At 43.4% G+C, this 20,229-nt stretch overlaps 1 protein-coding gene across 1 annotated transcript in view; it reads left to right on the top strand.

Annotated features, from left to right (window-relative positions):
* The first annotated feature begins 5,848 nt into the window (after positions 1-5,848).
* Positions 5,849-20,229, top strand: part of LOC124621966 (potassium channel subfamily T member 2) — a 700,004-nt gene continuing 685,623 nt past the window's right edge. Inside the window, exon 1 of the mRNA XM_047147499.1 lies at positions 5,849-5,921. The gene's annotated coding sequence lies outside the window, so the exon portion shown is untranslated. The remainder of the gene's footprint in view (positions 5,922-20,229) is intronic.

The following is a 20,229-nucleotide window of genomic DNA, read 5'->3' on the forward strand; positions in this document are numbered from 1 at the left end:
TTTTCGTTTATATAGTGGACTTATTATGTTCTCCTTTGTTAATCTTATGGATGGAAAGATATAAATTGCTTCGTAATTAAAGGATGAATGAAATAATGAGCCCTGACCAAATAAAGCGAACTTAACTTGCTCTGTTTAATTCCTGCAGTTGGCGCAATTTATATCTTAATTTTTACTAAATGGAAACGTTGCATTCAAATTCAGTTACCTTATAATTAATAACTGTAACCATTATTAATTAACTCATAAATGTAGGTTGTTGAATTATCTTTTTATTACTTTATTTTGATTGAGCGCAACGTAAACCTAACACGCCCAGAAGCCACAGAAATACGTTATGAGGGCTAATTACTGGTAAAGATTTACTACATACAATGCTGAAGAGTTCTTTCGTTACTCATCAATGTACGTTTACATCGTGAACGTACGTATTTATCATGCACCGGCGATAATTTTGCGTCTGCCGATGACAATATTTTAAAATCAATACGCTCTTGTTATTGCAATCTCTGACCTTGGTTTTATGTACGTAATGAAACTGAAATAAAAACTCAACAGCCATTCAACCCAAATACTTCACATCTAACTACTGTTTACGTAAACTGATTACGTATATTTGAATGAATCTGATTTTTCTGTTACAATGTCACGAATATGTGTCTTTACCTGTATAATGAACAGTTAACTGGCCTTAAATTAATAAAATTTTCTGCACTTAAAACCTCAAATATGAATATTCAAAGTTTACTTTCTTCTTTCATTTTGGATTTTCTTTATATTAAACAAGATTCTAGTGGGCGGGCAACAGCTTCTCTTCAATACTTCGTCTCATATGTTGCCTCGAAATCGTAATAATGAAAAACAAAGTTTTATTTTTAGTGAGCTACTCGTAGAGCTAAAAATAAAAGTAACCATAAGCCCACGCGCTTTAAAATTGGATTACAGATCATCCAAGTTTTCTAATTATTTAGTGAAATGTAAATATTTTAATTTTAAACTAAAATCACTCATTTACTACTGACTCCTTATACATTTGTGAGCCGGCCGAAGTGGCCGTGCGGTTAAAGGCGCTGCAGTCTGGAACCGCAAGACCGCTCCGGTCGCAGGTTCGAATCCTGCCTCGGGCATGGATGTTTGTGATGTCCTTAGGTTAGTTAGGTTTAACTAGTTCTAAGTTCTAGGGGACTAATGACCTCGGCAGTTGAGTCCCATAGTGCTCAGAGCCATTTGAACTATTTGAACCATACATTTGTGGAATAGCATGCTGATCTAACTTATTGCTTCTTTCCACGGTAACGCTACAGCCTTTGCCTAGTGGGTTCCATACAACATAATAAAACATAAACACCTTCTGCTCGAAGGTGCCAGTTTAATCTAGTAAACAAAAAATACTCTGCCACTTCAGGCACGGTCTTTCTATCTTGGTTCTCATCCTAGCCTACTGCTACACATGTTACTCACGCCAGAACCTATCGACACTACATCGGGATATGGCGTTTGTTTTTAATATACATTATCGCAAACTCCTATATAAGAGTGACTCTTACCGACTCCACGTCAGAAGACTATAGACAGTGACCAAGACTTACTTCTTCTCCTTCTCTTCTTCTTTTCAGCGATCGTAGGCCTTGTAGACCACGCGCTGCATCAACGATCTGCTTCCATCGTCTTCTGTCTCTCGCTGTCTCTCTCCGTCTTGCGGGATTGCTAATGCTGCGACGTCTACGTCGTCATTCCACCGTTGGCGGGGTCGACCCGGTGGTCTTGTTGCTTGGCGAGCGCCCTCAAATGCCTTCTTAGGATAACTGTTGGTTTCCATTCTAGCCACGTGCCCAGCCCATTGCATTCTCCTACTTTTTAATTTCTGGACGTTAGTGGGCTGCTTCATTAACTGATAAATTTCAGTGTTCTTTCGAACTCTCCATATGCCATTCTCCAAGACAGATTCACAGAGTTTTCTCATCACTTTTCTTTCGAAAACATTCAGTTTTTCTCTTTCTTTCGTGGTAAGCATCCAACTTTCCGAACCATACAGTACTACTGGACAGATGATGGTGTTATATACCTTTATCTTAGTGGTGACTGACAAAGCTTTACTTTTGAGTGGGCTGCTTAGAGCGTACAGACATCTTGAGCCTGAGGCAGTTCTCTCGTTTATGTCCAGTGTTATGACATTTTTACTGCTGAAGCGCGATCGAAGGTATTTAAACTGATGAACTTTCATGAATCTAGAATGGTGGTCAATTTCGAAGTGTGGACTTGGTTTATGACTCGTCCTATTTCCATGTATTCTGTTTTTTTTCTTGGTTTATCAAAAGTCCCATTTCCCTGGCACTGTGCTTGAGAAATTTGTACAAGTCCTTCAGCTCTTCTTCTGTTCCACTGAGTGAGATTTTATCATCTGCGTATGCCAGGAGTTTTACTTGACTGTGTTCAAATTGGGGACCATTGTATAGCTGTAAGTTACTCTCTCAAACCAATTTCTCTTATGCAAGGTTGAAGAGAACACATTAAAGAGCATCTCACTGTCGTAAGCCTGTTTTGATTGGGAAGTTGGGGGATATGGATCGTCTGAACTTCACTACTGCTTGTGGGCCATCCGTGCTCAGGTGTATCATTCTAATGATTTTGCTGGGTATCTTAAATTTTCTTAGTGTGTTGTAGAGGCTACTTCTGTGGCTGCTGCCATAGGCTCGCTAGAAATCAATGAACAGACAGTGGATGCTTTTGTTCAGTTCCCAGTATTTCTGAAAGATCTGCCCTAGAGTAAACAGATTATCATTTTTGGAACGGTTTGATCGAAATCCAGACTGGTACATTTGAATAATGTTTTCTGTGTAAGGCTTAATTTTGTCTAGCATTTCTGAGAAATACTCTTCCAGCTGTGTTAGTGTGTTTTGATTTTTGTCTTTCATGAATAGGTTTCAATTTGATAACCTCTCTTAATGGTTTTATGTATACTGAAACAGTTTCACTGACTCTCTATTCCTGCTTTCCGCTTCTATAGATTCCAAGACTCTAGTTAGCTATTTCGTTTCCTCTGTTCGTTGAAATCTTTTTCACTCTCTTCTCACTGTGTTGACAGTCTCTCTCCTGTACTCACTTTCCATATTTAGCACCCACAGCATCCTGGCTTCTGACCTCTTTTCCACCGCTGTCTGACACTTTTCGTTGAACCATTTCCGTTTCTTCAGTATCTTTTCTTAATGTTTTCTCTGCTGCATCTGTTACTACTGTCTTTATTCTTTCCGAACACTATTTTCCTCCCCAACTTCTAGCAATGCTGTAAACCAGTTATTAATTTCAGTCGCGTAGGTTTCTTTAACAGACAGTTCCTTCAGTAGTTCTACATCGAACTTAGTTTTTGGTCCTGATTTTGGTTGTTGATTCCAAATCGTCTTGATTTTCATCTTTCCTACCACTAGGAAGTGATCTGAGCTGCAATCTGCTCCTCTGTACATTCTGACATCTATTATGAATGTACTGCGTCTTTGTTCTGCCATTAACATGGTCAGTCTGATTTACAGTTTTGCCATCGGGATTGCGCCGTGTACCTTAGCGAATTTCTTTGTGAGGGAACATAGTGGAGCAAATTCTCAGATTCTTTGACAATCCGAAGTTCATCATTTTTAATCGATTTTCGTTCTTTGTGGAATGCTTGCTATGTCTTCTTATTATGGGGACGAACATATCCTCTTTACCTATTTTTTTTCATTAAAATCTCATAGGGTAGTTCTCATATTTCTTGTTGGAATGTTTTCGAGTGCCCTGTCTAATTCTTAATTGTACTCATCTTTCTCATCCTCAGTTGCATCTTCATTCAATGCACCAACTGGTATTATTTCAGTACTCAGAAAGAAAAGCGTTTCGGATCTGTCACAACAGTATGCTTCATTGTAATGTATCATAAAGCACTCAGTCTTAAGGCCACAAGAGGCCAATGGGGGTCGTCAGACCGCCGTGTCATCCTCAGCTGAGGATGCAGATTGGAGGGACGTGTGGTCAGCACACCGCTCTCCCGGTCTTTACGATGGTTTTCTTTGACTGGAGCAGCTACTATTCGGTTGAGTAGCTCCTCAATTGGCATCACGAGGCTGAGTGCACCCCGAAAAACGGAAACAGCGCATGGCAGCCGGGATGGTCACCCATCCCAGTGCTGGCCACGCCGGAAGCGCTTAACTTCGGTGATCTGGCGGGAACTGGTGTATTCACTGCAGCAAGGCCGTTGCCCAATGTAGTACAGCTTGATTGCAATTTGTGGCCTGATATTTGGCATATATGTCTTGGTCCAGCTGTATTTCTCTCACAACTGACCAAGACTGGTTTTCACAGTGTCCACTAATCACTATCACCTATACAGCCAACCAGACTGTGATTCTCGTAGCGGCCACAAGATTTCTCTCTACATACAATGAAAAATACTAACAACAGTTATATTATCCATTCATCATTTCCACGACAGTATACACTCTTTTCTTGTACATTCCTCGGTTTATACGACGACAGGCGCGAATAACTTAGAATATATGATTTTCTCCCAAAAAAACGATTTGTTTACAAATGGTTCAAGATACTTAACTAAATCCATCTGAAGACTACTACACCTACACTCAGTATGTAACCACACGACGTATCGCAGAGAGGGCATGGCGGACCAGAATTCTTCATACGTCAAACCTGTTTTCCTCTTCATTCGTGTATGCCGCATGAGAAGAAATATTTTCAGTATTTCTCCGTACACTTCCTAGTTCCCGTAATTTGGCCTGCGTCGTCATTTGGACGTACAGAAGTCGGAGGAAGTATTTCTTAAGTCATGTTGGTACCAGAGATATTGGCATCTCTTCGCGTTGGAGACCGTCTTTCTTGCAGCACCTCCCACTACAGTTCGTAGAGTATTTTCTGTGCCGCATCCGCGCTGACTTAAAAAAAATTATTACTTAGCGCGCAGCTCTTCTACTGATTATTGGTGCAATACCCAAGAACTCGTCGTTCGAGACTGTTGTAGTCGGGTGCCTTCAATGATAAATTACTCTCTCTTAGGACTCTTACGATCTAGTATCTGTTAGCACAGGTGCTAGACTTATGTAGCTGTCCCATCGCGGTGAACAGATACTCCAAGATAATTGCCCTCTGTGACTGAGAATTGACAAGATGTAATACAAAAACCATAAAAATGTTCCGTTTAGTACTGCCTCTCATTGCTCTGAGTCTTCTACAGTTCCGTGCAGCCTGAGGGAAGCGTTCAGGAAAACTGGCTGCACTAGTGGAGCGACAGTATGTAGTAAGAAAAGGCTCTATTGTTTCAGAAAGGTAGAAAAGTTAGGATTTAACATCCCGTCGATGAGGAGATCGATACCAAAGGAACATCATTCCTTCTCTGGACACACAGTCTGCTGGATCGAGCTGTTATTCACAGAACAGTTAGGGACCAGTCTTTGAAGGGCTCCTAGAGGGTGGAATATGTTAAAATATTGCACCAAACATTTTTTTCAACTAACTGGAGGTATTGTCTTACCTCCTCAATACTGAAACTTCGCTAACGCTTTCTTTGGCACCGTCTGTATAAAAACGCTGTACTAAGGCAAAGCCGGCCGATGTGGCCGACCGGTTCTAGGCGCTTCAGTCCGGAACCGCACTGCTGCTGCGGTCGCCAGTTCGAATCCTGCCTCGGGCATGGATGTGTGTGATGTTCTTATGTTAGTTAGGTTTAAGTAGTTCTAAGTCTAGGGGACTGATGACCTCAGATGTTAAGTCCCATAGTGCTTAGAGCCATTTTTAACTAGGTCACAGCAACATTAAAATACGAAAAACGAAACTAACAATTAACTTTCTTTTTTGCAGAGTCCGTGTGGAGTATTACGTCAACGAGAACACGTTCAAGGAGCGCCTGCAGCTATACTTCATCAAGAATCAACGGTCGAGTAAGTAGCACTGTTCACGTCATATAATGCTAGTGTAGACAGTAGGGTAGATAAATTACACTGGATGAAAATTCAGTAGAAATTTAGCAGAAACAGTGATTTTATATTGAGATTCTTCAAGGATATTACCGATAGATGACAAAACAGAGTGACGAACTGGGATTTTTGATATTGTAAAAGGTCTGGTACGAAAAATTCGGATTATTTTCATCAGTCAGCGCCATGGTGTGCAAAATTTAAGGACGAAACTAACACAATCAGACAATCAGTAATGACGTTTTTATTCAAAGAAAATAATTGTGCTGAAATCACCGCGATGTACGCTGGTCTCCTTGACGTTACAAACGGTGATACTGGTTCTTAATAGGGTGTGTGATCAACACGGACGGAGATGCATACTCTGCAACGAGTTCCCATGGAGGTCAGAGAGCTGGTAAGGAATTCTCGTGGTAGGACGTTACATTCCTGCACCAGTGCGGTAGACAGCTGTTAGATGCATGTGTACGTACTACAGTACATCTCCCAACCTCATCCGATACGTAGTAGATAGGATTTACGGCGGGGGAACGGGCAGGTCACTCCATTCGCCGAATATCTTCTTGTTCCAAAACCACGTCCACGTGCGCTGTCCGATGCTGCGGCACATTGTCGTCCATAAAAATGAAGTCAGAGACGAATGAACCCCAGAAAAAAGCGCACATGGGTAATGGCACAGTTTTATACACCATAACACCTGTACTACCAAAAGTACCACGTTAAACAACGTTCCTGGGTGTTTTACATGTTCCCACCTCTCGCCATAAGAGGGTACGGCCAGCATTGTCGGACATGACTTCAGCGTAATTATTGCCTTGGATAAAAGTGTCATTTATGTTCGTCTCATTGCGTATTTCTTTCAGTTACCTTCTGTACTATAGTATAGCAGTTCTTTCTATATATGGTCCATGTTTCGCCGAACTATATTACTTGACAGTGAGACAACACTCGGAAGTTACTTTCGTTCTCAAGTTTTGCACATCTGTACAGATAACTTCCGAGTAGCATGCACGAATCAACGCATTTTTTTGTTTCGTCTTATAATCTGTCAAAGAAAACAATATCTACAAATTTATAAAAAGGCATTCGATTGGGTAGATAGAAATTATCAGAGGTTACAGGAAGAAGACGTATTCTCAGATGTAAAATGTTAAGAACTTACATACCTGCGAACATTAATGGCCTTGGATTCAAGGATACAGGGAATGAAAGAATAAGACGTGTGAAATTCAAAAAGTGTCTACTGTGAAATAAAAACCATTGTCTTCTAAAATGCACATCTGAGAAATCAGATTTCTCTCCTGCTTAACATTCAGTACTGCATTGTTCCGACCCGTGCATTTGTGATATTCTGTGATCCTTCCCGGTGTACTGTCCACAAGATGATCGAGATTTTGCTTTAGAGGCCTGCTCCAAGTTTCTACAGCCACCCTCCAAAGATCGATTAGTAAGTGAGGAGGATTCTTGAGACGACGCAATACCAAATTCTACTGTTTACTCGCATGGTCAGCAGGGCCCATATCAGAAGATACCGCAGACATTCCTGCCTCCTGGAATAAGATGTTCAAGACATCCATATGTTATCACTTCCCTGGAAGTGCCTAAAACTGTAAATGAACTCCACGATCAGGCCAAGACGACCGCGTGTGGCCGACTGGCCGTCGCGTCATCCTATACCCATTGGTGTCATTCGGAAGTGGTATTAAGGATCATGCGGTCAGCACACCACTCTCCCGGCCGTTGTCGACTTCCCGAACCTTGGAGCCGCTACTTCTCTTTCGAGCAGCTCCTACCTCTAGGAGCGGAAAGTCTCTTGCAGTACAGGGAATTGAACCGTGGTCCTTTGCATGGCAGCCAGATGCACTGACTACTCGGCTGCGGCAGCAGACCCTACAAGTATCTACGAGCCATAATTTCTATGTAGCGGCCATCAGGTATTGTTTTTAACCAAAGGTTACCATGCGAGGCAATTTTCGAACGAAGGAAGATTAGGGCCTAATGGTCCGTCGACGTAGAGGTCATTAGGGGCGGAGCACAATCGCGGAATGTTTTTGAAGGATGGGGAAGGAAATCGGCTGTGCCCTTTTAAAGCACTCCTATCATATGTCTGGAGTGATTTAGGGAAATAATAGGAAACCTAAATCTCGATGGCCGCACGTGGATTTGGACTGTCGTCCTCCCTAATGCAAGTGCAGTGTCCTAACAACTGCGCTCGGTGCAGATCGATGTTTTGTGCTTCTTGGTAGCTATTAAATGTTCGAATGTTTTCTGTGGATTACGCCATTACGGCCGACAAATTAGTGAGCTGACAGACCTTTTTACGGTAAAGTGGCTTCGAATGACTCTCCAGGGCCTGTTGACAGACTGAAGTACAAATCCTGTTTACATTCGGTGGCGCTTTGTGCTGAACTCCACTGAGCCTCCATATATATATGCACGTCATAGCGTGGTATAAAAGATTTTTTGAGCAGTTCATAATTAAACTCAGAAGAACAGAACAAAAAAGGCAATTAATAGAGGAGAAATGCAAGTGTGTAGTTTACCACGTACTTGATTTCATGTGTATGAGGTCTGACAAAACTAATGCCAGACTGCTTGCATTACTAAGAACCTGTTTGTTGTGGCATGTTAGTGCATATCTTTATTCCGACAGTGATTTGTATCTGCGGTTTTATTTATTTATTTATTCTTATGGCTCATATGCAGTTTAAAATTACAGGTATATAACAGAAATATGAAAATGCAAAACTACATACAAAACTAACTAACTGTCAATATCTGGGTTTCTGATCCAAGTAAGAGCCGTATCGTCAGCTTTCATGAGGTCGCTCCATCTCCCCTGGTAGGAACGCAAGGGGCATTCATCTCTAATGTGCTTTGTTTTGGAGCCCCACAGTCACAAACTGGAGATTCTGTAGCACCCCATTTGTAAAGAGTCTGCGCATCGTCAATGCCCAGTGCGAGCTCTTTTCAGTTTGACCCACAGTTTCCTGTCGAGTTCTATTCCAGCAGTATCACAATTATACTTTCGAAACCACTCACACCCTTCAGGATTTTCAGTAAGCTGACAGCTCTGGTTCGACAGATCTGTCACCCCAGTATTACTGGCATCTAACTCTTCTGCTTGCCGTAATGGTGGGTTTCTTCAGCGGAGTCTATTTCATCGTAAACTTGGTGTGTCTTCCAGTATGGGTAATTCCAGGTTCTCCTGTAGCTTGCGATATTCCCTAAGCAAGGCCTCGCTTCTGGGGATTGCGGGTGGATAGATGTTGCTCAACAGAGGAAGCCAATGAATCGGCGTTGATCGGATTGCCCCAGTTATAAACCGCACAGTGTGGTTCAACTGGACGTCGATCAAGTTGTGGCAGCTGTTTAGCCACATCAGGGCACAATACACGGCTGCTCAGAAGACCAGCGCAATGGATGATATGCTCCCCATGTCATTCCACACATTTTTGAATAATATTATCACGAGTTTTCATCTTGGGAACAATATTTTCAAGATGTTTCCTATACGAAAGGATGCGGTCAAGGGTGACACCAAGCTACTTACGATACGTGTTATGGCAATTAGTGTTTCCGTTAAGTTTCACTCTGAGCTCCACATTTGCTTGTTTGTTGATTAGATGGAACGTACATACTTTAGTTTTTATTTGTAGTGAATTTAAGTCCCCACTTTTTAAAATAGGTGCACATAACGGCTAGATCTTCTGTGAGAATTGTCTCCGCTTGTCCAGGATCCTTGGTTCCACAAGCAAGAGCGATATTGTCCACGTAGAAAAATTTTGTTGACCTCATATTGGGGAGATTGGAGATATATACACTACTGGCCATTAAAATTGCTACACCACGAATATGACGTGCTACAGACGCGAAATTTAACCAACAGGAAGAAGGTGCTGTGATATGCAAATTATTAGCTTTTCAGAGCATTCACACAAGGTTGGCGCCGGTGGCGACACCTACCACGTGCTGGCATGAGGAAAGTTTCCAACCGATTTCTCATACACAAACAGCAGTTGACCGGCGTTACTAGGTGAACGTTGTTGTGATGCCTCGTGTAAGGAGGAGAAGTGCGTACCATCACTTTTACGACTTTGATAAAGGTCGGCTCTGAGCACTATGGGACCTAGACTTAGAACTACTTAAACCTAACTACCCTAAGGACATCACACACATCCATGCCCGAGGCAGGATTAGAACCTGCGACCGTAGCAGTCGGATAAAGGTCGGATGTAGCCTATCGTGATTGCGGTTTATCGTATCGTGACATTGCTGCTCGTGTTGGACGAGATACAATGACCGTTAGCAGAATATGGAATCGGTGGGTTCAGGAGGGTAACACGGAACGCCGTGCTGGATCCCAACGGCCTCGTATCACTAGCAGTCGAGATGACAGGCATCTTATTCGCATGGCTGTAACGGATCGTGCAGCCACGTCTCGATCCCTGAGTCAACAGATGGGGACGTTTGCAAGACAACAACCATGTGCACGAACAGTTCGACGACGTTTGCAGTTACCCTTGACGTTGCATCGCAGACAGGAGCGCCTGCGATGGTGTACTCAACGACGAACCTTGGTGCACGAATGGCAAGACGTCATTTTTTCGGATGAAGCCAGGTTCTGCTTACAGCATCATGATGGTCGCATCCGTGTTTGGCGACATCGCGGTGAACGCACATTGGAAGCGTGTATTCTTCATCGCCATACTGGTGTATCACGCGGCGTGATGGTATGGGGTGCCATTGGTTACACGTCTCGGTCACCTCTTATTCGCATTGACGGCACTTTGAACAGTGGACGTTACATTTTAGATGTGTTACGACCCGTGGCTCTACCCTTCGTTCGATCCCTGCGAAACCCTACATTTCAGCAGGATAGTGCATGACCGCATGTTGCAGGTCTTGTACGGGCCTTTCTGGATACAGAAAATGTTCGACTGCTGCCCTGGCTAGCACATTCTCCAAATCTCTCACCAATTGAAAACGTCTGGTCAATGGTGGCCGAGCAACTGGCTCGTCACAATACGCCAGTCACTACTCTTGATGAACTGTGGTATCGTGGTGAAGCTGCATGGGCAGCTGTACCTGTATACGCCATCCAAGCTCTGTTTGACTCAATGCCCAGGCGTATCAAGGCCGTTATTAGGGCCAGGGGTGGTTGTTCTGGGTACTGATTTCTGAGGATCTATGCACCCAAATTGCGTGAAAATGTAATCACATGTCAGTTCTAATATATTTGTCCAATGAATACCCGTTTATCACCTGCATTTCTTCTTGGTGTAGCAATTTTAATGGCCAGTAGTGTAGGGTGAAAACAGGGGAGGCTAAGACGGAGCCCTATAGTAGACCATTGCTTAATTTCCTCTCGTTGCTCTCGTTTTCTCCCAAGAAAACAAGGAAATATCTATTGTTTATCATGTTGTTGATGAGACTGATAGTTTTTCGGCATCGGGTTGTTTTTAGTAATTTGTTTATCATCCCTTCCCTCCGGACGGTGTCATGTAACGCGGTTAGGTCTACGAAAGAACAGATGTCTTCATGATTTCTTGTAAACCAGCCTCAGTGAAAGTTGGTAGGGCCAGTACCTGGTCGCATCAACTTCTCTGTGGCCTGTAAACCGCTTGCTCAGCTGGGAAATGTTCCAGAATGGAGCCACAAATTCTATTATAGATGAGCCTCTCCAAGAGTTTATAAGTACAGCTTAAAAGGGAAACTGGTCTGAAACTTTGAGGTTGGTCAGCTGGTTTACCTGGTTTCAAAATCGCCACTATTTTTGTTCTCTTTAGCTCGATGGGGAGTGATCCACTGTCTAGGATGTTGGAGAAGAAGGGGACCAGCCATTTTTTCCACCATTACCCATGTTTATCAGAATTCCGGGTATCTCTTATCCAGACCAAGTGCTTTACCATGTTTCGTTTGTTTCATGGCTTCATCCAATCCAGTTAGTGTAAATGGTGAAGAGAAATTGGATTCATTTGGGCACTGAGCTTTCAGGGAGGCAGTTTTTGTTTTATTTTAGAGGTATATTGTTTGTCATGGGATGATCTAGATGTTTCAACTATATGGTTAGCGATTTGGTTACCTGGAATACCAGGTTTCTGGCAGGGTTTATTGGAGGCTCCGTCGAGGTTACGCAGAAGGCTCCATGCATTTCTGCTTGAATGTCTGATGTTTACTTTTTCTACCATCTCACACCATCGTACGCTTCTAGCAGCCTCAAGGCTTTGGAGGAGATCGTCTGCAGTGTCACTGTCGCCAGTTTCGCTATACTGTTCATAAAGTTGTTCAAAATGTTCATTCCAGCATGGTATATATTCCTTTCTGTAACCACGAGTAATAAAATTTCTAGCAGCAGCAAGAACAGCCCCGACAAATCGCGGGTAGTTTTTAGGTTCTTGTGGAATAAAACATATATATTTATGTAGGTGGTCTTCAAAACTCCGCCAATCAGCCCTTTGGAAACTCAATCTGTGTTGTGGTACAGATGCCACTATTGGGACAAGAGCCCCATATCGAGGATTACTGGCCTCTTCTGGCTGTGTGGGAAATTGTGCATAGTTCCAGTAACCGTGGTGACTATTAAAATCTCCAACATAAACCGATGGGTCGGCAGTAATTGGCAGAAGAAAAAAATGTTCAAATGTGTGTGAAATGTTATGGGACTTAACTGCTGAGGTCATCAGTCCCTAAGCTTACACACTACTTAACCTAACAAACACACACACCCATGCCCGAGGGAGGACTCGAATCTCCGTCGGGACCTGCCGCACAATTGGCAGAAGATCTAGAGGGCATGGCACATTTGGTGGCTTGTGAAAGTTGTTTATAATGGTCTCCTCCACTTGCGCAGAGACATAATGGATCTCATTTTCTGTTTTCTGTGTTTGTTGAAATGAGTTGAGCTAGATATTGCTCCTTCCGTAGGTGGCAACACCATGCACACTGATATGTTGCACCCATAGGATCGTAGCCATGGATCCTACCTCTTCTGCGCAGGTCTTCCATAGTTGGAGCATGTGTTTCCTGTTTTAGAACTACAAGGAGTTTAGATAGGTACTCGCTTTCGGCTCGGGTCCCGCGCAATGGCCGTGCGGTTTGAGGCGCAATGTCACGGATTGCGCGGCCCCTCCCGCCGGAGGTTCGAGTCCTCCCTCGGGCATGTGTGTGCGTCTGTGTTGTTCTTAGCATAAGTTACTTCAAGTTAAAGTAGTGCGTAAGTCTAGGGATCGATGACTTCAGCAGTTTGGTCCCTTAGGAATTCACACACATTTGAACATTTTTTGTCTTTTAGCTCGGCTAATACCTTCTATGTTCAAATGGCGTGCTCAGATTGAAGGGTCAAGTCTTTTAATCAGTTGGTTCTGAAAAGGTCCATTTTTAAAGCTTTTGGATTTTGATTTGTCTCCATGTTTCTAGCCAGGATATGAAATATCTGTTCTGGCTGCCTATTCGTTCTTGCTCATTTAGCGTTACCCGGGGTGCACGTTTAGTATTCCATTACGGACGCGAGCTAGTTTACACCCCTATCCGCGGTATTGAGTGTTCTTACTGCGTGACTCCTCGATCGCCTCTGTGGCAGAGGACTAGCGCTGTACTATAGACACGTTCTCGGGCCTGGTCTGAAATTTACGTGGACGAGATCTGAGTTGCAAGAGAAATTGACCCTACTGGTTCAGGAATTTAATACATGTTTAATTATTTCGGTTTCAAAGAAAAGACTATTTGTATTCTCAAACGTCTGCTTTCGCTCCTTCTTTCTTCTGCCATGAAACTAAGTAGTAATACGCCATGGTACGATTGGCAAAGATAATTTAAAAGGGAAACGTGGTTGGTGCCAATAGTCGTCCTGATGTATTAAAGACGTATAATATAGTCACGAGCCGGCCGCTGTGGCCGAGCTGTTCTGGGTGCTTTAGTACGGAACCGCGCTGCTGCTACGGTCGCAGGTTCGAATCCTACCTAGGACATGAATGTGTGTAATGTCCTTAGGTTATTTAGGTTTAAGTTTTTCTAAGTCTAGGGGACTGATGTCCTCAGATGTCCCATAGTGCTTAGAGCCATTTGAACCATAGCCACGAAATGACTGCTTGATCATACCGAAAAGAGAAAACGCAAAATGCAATTGATCCTGCTGGCCTCGTCATGAAAAGCCAGAATGAATTAACTGAAATAACAAACGTTTAACTCTGTTCTGCCCTGACCAGCCGCAAGATATTTTCATCACTGTGTGTCTGCAGCAGACACAGCGTTGCAGATGGGAGTCGCTGAAGCTCGTCCGCCAAAACATCACCCTCACCAGCAGTGAGAAACCTGACAAGGGGCCGTATGAACTTACCCACACCAATTTGTTTCCTTTTCACAGGACGTGCAGGGCACGACTAGGACTTCAACTTTTGTGAACAGGAAAACAAACTCGCAACCGTTTTCGGGAAAACGGAGTTTGATAGATTTATGCTTGGTCATATACGCTGTATGGCCGGTAAGATTCAAGTAGCCCATAGCTGAGTGAGTAAGCCCTTAAATTCCTAAGGGCGAGGCCTGGTGATCGAATCCTGTTGCCGGTACTGGTTCTGTATTTCATTCCCACTTAAACTTTTCAGGAAGGAGATGTTCTGTCAAGCGCAGTATTAAAATAATTTCTCCAAAATATACTGCACTATGCAACCTTGCGCCTTTTATTTTTACAGGTGCAGTAAGTACCTCATAAAACGACTGGAGGTGTTGGAGTTTGTGGTAAGGTCTTATGGGACCAAACTGCTGAGGTCATCGGTCCCTAAACTTACCCTGTACATAATCTAACTTAAACTAACTTAGGCTATGGACAACACACACACACACACACACACACACACACACACACACACACACACACACACACACACACACACACGCCCGAAGGAGGACTCGAACCTCCGCCGGGGTGAGCCGCGCGCACCGTGACAAGGCGGCATAGACCGCGCGGCTACCCTGCGCGGCGAAACGACTGCAAATATGAGCATACATCATCGAAAGAATAGAGATATACCTTCCAGAGTAAATTACATAAAGATTTACTTAACCGTACACCATCAGCTGTCTGCGGCAATATTTGGTGAAATGCGTCAATATGCGTGGTACAACGCGAAATTATGTGATGACCAAGAACCGTTTACCAATGTAAATCAATTTTGATTTGCAGTAGAAAAGTTCATGCACATGAAAAAATTCGTGGTTCGTTACATGTTCTGCATATTGAAACAATCATCATATTCCACGTTTCTGCAATCAGTATCCTGCTGATTCGCGCGGTGCTCCATAGGTTACAAGTTATACTTGTCAAAAGTGTAGATACAGTAATAGCAATAAAATGACTGCACTGATTTGAAGTTCTCTTTCCAATCTCCTTACAAAAGAAACAGTTTTTTTCCTTTCTTCGGGATATAGATTGTAAAAATAATAAATGTTGCATTAGATACTGATATTTCCAGAGTTATAATAAACATGTTGTTAGAATTGTGTGGTAATGAAAATAGTGCCAGCAGTGAGATTTGATCCAGGGACCTCGCGCTTACGAAACTAAGTGCTTCCTCGCTTTTCTTTCCTTTTTAGCTGCGGGCGATTTTTTTAGTTTAGTTTTTCTTTTTTCTCCTGTAGACCTCTTCCACATCAAGCGTTGACCCCTAACACGCATACTACCCCCAAGACATGTCTAACCCAAAAACGAAAACAATATCTAATGCCACTGCCACTCACGTAGCGCTCCGCCCGCGAACAAAAACGAAACACGCCTCTTTCTCGGCTGCGGACTCCCCGGACACGAGCGACCATACAAAGCTTATAAGTAAGCCAAAAATGTTCAAAGCCGGTTATCTCAGAAACGGTTGAGAGTTGTGTCTTCCTTTTTTACAAATGTTGAAGTCCTACACACCCTCTCAATATGAATCAAATCTGTGAGGGAAGTTCGTTCGGTCCCCTTGTGAGTACAATCTGCCTTCTTCCGCGTAAGTCTCGCCACTGTGTACTCTTGCAGGGAACTCTGTCTGTCTACTTCAACGTCTGCCATCCAGGTGCCATCTGCGACCAGAAATATGTCTTGCTCTAGAGTGTTTTCTGCTACGAGAGCGAATAGAGAAAACGTCTCTTGTCCTTGCTCTGCTCAGAGTCTTCTACGAAAAACACCCTCCACCAATAGGCGCTAGTCAGTGGTGTAATTTTTATGTTGTTCATTTCCGTCACCAGGGATTGCTTAAAAATCACCCTCCAAGCATCTAGCCTTCCCGCTCGCAATGTTCCAAGAATTACAAGGAACCCCGTCCTAAGTCAAAGCCTCGTTTCTTCACCTACCATTTCGTGGTCTTCTCTCGAAACATTTTTGAAAGCGGTTAGTCATCTCCACTTGTTAGCGCCTCTGCTCTCAGGCGGTGACCTGCGTTTTAAGTTCCCACACTTGGGAGCGGCACAGCGATTTGTGGCGGACACTGCCCCTCGCCTTTCGTTACCGCTGGCGATTCACCGAATCGGCTTATAAGTGGAAATACTACTTTCATGCACCGATGGGAAAAGGTTTCCTGCAGGATGATGGCCGCGTGATGGGAATTAATAGACTTCAAACGTGAAATGGTAGTTGGAGGTAGACGCATGCGACAATCCATGGTGAGTTCAATATTCCGAGATCCACAGTGTCAAGAATGCGCCGGCAGTACCGAATTTCAGGCATTACCTTTCAACACGGACAAAACGGTGGCCCAGAGCAGCGGCGTTTGCGCAGAGTTATCAGTGCTAGCAGACAAATAACATTGTGAGAAGTAACTGCAACGATCAATGTGAGACGTACGAAGAACGGTGGTGGTGGTTGTTGGGATGTTTAAGGGGGACTAAACAGCGAAGGTCATCAGTCCCCCTACGAAGAACGTATTCGTTAAGACAGTGCAGCGAAAATTTGCGTTAATGGGCTATGTCAGCAACCGACCGACTTGAGTGCCTTTGCTAACAGCACTAAATCGCCTGCAGCGCTTCTCCTGCACTCCTGACCATATCGGTTTGACTCTAGACGACTGTAAAACCGTGGCCTGATCGGATGAGTCTCGATTTCAGGTGATGCTAGGGTTTGAGTGTGGCGCACACCCCACGTAGTCACGGACCCACGTTGTCAGTAAGGCACTGTGCAACCTGGTGCGGCTCCATAATTGTGTGGTCATAGAAACAACTGGGTCCCCTGGTCCAACTCAACAGATCTTTGATTGGAAATGATTATGTCCGGCTAGTTGGTGACCATTTGCAGCCATACATGGACTTCATAACAGTGCACGATGTCACCGAGCCACAAGTGTTCGCAGCTGTTTCGAAGAACAATCCAATCAGTTCTAGCGAATAATTTTCCCACCCAGTTCTCCCGACATAAATCACCTCGAACGTTTATGAGACATAACCTAGAGGTCAGTTAGTGCACAAAATCCTCCACTGGCAACAATGTCCGTATTTGGATGGCTATAGAAGCCGCATGGCCCAATATTTCTGCAGGAGACTTCCGACGACATTTTGAGTCCATGCCCCGTCCGAGTCGTTGCATTACGCCGGCGAAAAGGAAGTCCAACACAATATTAGGACGTAGACCATGGCTTTTGTCACCTTACTGCATGTAGCAGTTCATCCACTCAGAGAATTGAGGATTTCGACGATTATTGCCTGTTATCGACACTGATACTGGCAAGATATCGATCCCGGAGATTCCAAGACTTCCGAGAACGCTTTAATTTCAAGTACGATGTCGTATAATTTGACGTCGTATGACAAATGAAAAAAAATAAAATTTTTTGTGTGACACAATTACATATTAATAGTTGTCCGATTTGGCCGGAAAGAGTGGCCGTGCGGTTCTAGGCGCTACGGTCTGGAGGCGAGCGACCGCTCCGGTCGCAGATTCGAATCCTGCCTCGGGCATGGATTTGTGTGATGTCCTTAGGTTAGTTAGGTTTAATTAGTTCTAAGTTCTAGGCGACTGATGACCTCAGAAGTTCAGTCGCATAGTGCTCAGAGCCATTTGACCATTTGAGTTGTCCGATTTTTTCGCTTTATTTGCTCTGTGAAACCTTTTTTCTTGCAAATTCCGTAATTCTGCGTCATGAGAAAGTTCTCTATAGGTTTTAATGAGTGGGTTTGCGAGCATCAAAATATGTTATATAAATGGCCATATTTTTCGATTGCATTGGCTATTACACCACCAAGAGTCCACAGACCTTAGTATGTGACATAAGTTTCAGCTTGATACGTCTGCCCGTTGCCGAGAAAAAGGGATATTAACAGACGGATGGACACACAGGCCATTTGACAACAAACGAAAAAAATTTTTCGTATGATATAATCACAAATTAACAATTTTCGGATTTTTCCTTGATTGTAGTGTGAAATTTGAGTCTTACCAAATTTCACGATTCTACGTCAACGGGAACTAGCCCGTAGCCTTTGATAACTGAGTTTACCGGTATTAAATATGTGACATAGACGGCCGTATCTTTTGACTGCACTGACTTAGAAGTTTCACGCTTTTGTTACATCGCCAAGGAATCGTACACCTTAATACGTGACATGAATTTCAACTAAATACGTCTAATAGATCCTGAGAAAAGGGGTTTTGAAACTTCTGACAGACAGACGGACGGATGGATGGTCAACGAAATGACCCTGAAATGGTTACCTTTTTTGGCGATTTACGCACGGAACCCCAAAAACGAAAAATGTTAGGTTATGATTGGCTTCACGCTTTTCGATGTTTGTGTTTCAGTAAGCAATTTTCCACATTAAATGTTTTGACTGTACCTAATGGCACAATATTTTCATGAGTATAATTTTGTGTGAAATAATGAGAAATAATAATTCATATTTCTCTTTTTTTATAGAATTTGATAATGATACAATGTCTTCCAGCAACATGCTGTTTTTTTTTTTAAGTTAAATGGATTATACATTTGAACAATAGTGCGTCGTAATCTCCCTGCTGACATTGTGATACCGTTGGAACAGTTGTACTGTGACTTCTATGGTACCGGATGAGATAAACTCGTCGGTACATTGGTGGGTTCCTAGTTTTACTCCTGGAGAGGCCGAGACAGTACTATAACACACAAAATAACAGATCACAACTTAACATTGTAATTGATGTATCACTCGTTATAGAACAATATATACTAGTTTCCTGGTCCACACCACTGACCATAAACTTTTATGCAAAGTTCTGCTTGATACAATTGACACACGGCTGACTCGGTAGAGAAGCGATGCTGTTGTCTTATGCAATGATTGCAGACTGGGGTGAGCAACATTGCGCTCAGACGTCAGTAAGCGAGCTGATGCGATGGCGGACGACACTTAAGCTTCACAACAGACGACATACTGAAAGAAGCAGTCAGATAGGCTACACAATACACAGACGTGGTAAAACAAACACTGATCGTTCACACTAAAAATCTGGTAAAGATACTACGTGCCTTTAATAAAACATTTTAAGTGAGAAAGACAAAGGAAATTCTCATATAATCCAAATTTGTTTTCGGTCTGTAATGATCCTTGTTGCGTGTGGGACATTCGGCCTCAAGCTCCTTTCTTTGCATCTCTGGAAGACTATACGAAGCGTCATTCGGTTTCATTCTTTCATCAGCTAGCGTTGTAACCTGTTGACCGCCTTTCGGTGTACGGTACTTTTCAAGTTTCTGGTGTTTCATGGTGGTGTTCTTGCGTACAAGTCTGTCTTTGGGCACTGTTCTGTACTCTATAAAGAGTTGATAGTTGGCTCTAGAAGATGTGTTTGGCAAACGTTTTCATCTCGTGAGTGATCTTGCAAGGTAGCAGCCGATGTGGCCCCTCCCCAATGAGTGCAAGCCCACATCACTCTCTCACCTTACATTTTTAATACACCCCTAAGCACTTTGCAAATGGTTTTGTAGAATCATTCTGAATTTTTTTAGTTATCTTGACTCCGGCGAAAGCAAACGGAGCAAGCGGCGATTAAATGTCGCATTTCTTGCAAATAGCAAATTTTGTAACAGATAAAAAAATTCAGTTAGCTTCGGTTTCTGTGAGCGAGCCACAGCGCACACTGCGCCGTGAAACGAGGGTACGGCAAGTCGGGGCGGTTTATAGCGGCCTCCACCGCTCGGACCGAGAGAAAGCCAGCGGACACGCCGCCCCCGGCGGGCGGCACGCTTTGTATAGCACGGGAGTGGGGTGGCGCTCTCGTCTCGCACCGTAAAACTCAAAGCTGCGATTTCTCCACTTCGTGGAAAGGTAGTCCAGA

The sequence above is a fragment of the Schistocerca americana genome, chromosome 1 (assembly GCF_021461395.2).
Source record: "Schistocerca americana isolate TAMUIC-IGC-003095 chromosome 1, iqSchAmer2.1, whole genome shotgun sequence".
In the NCBI taxonomy this organism is placed as follows: Eukaryota; Metazoa; Arthropoda; class Insecta; order Orthoptera; family Acrididae; genus Schistocerca; species Schistocerca americana.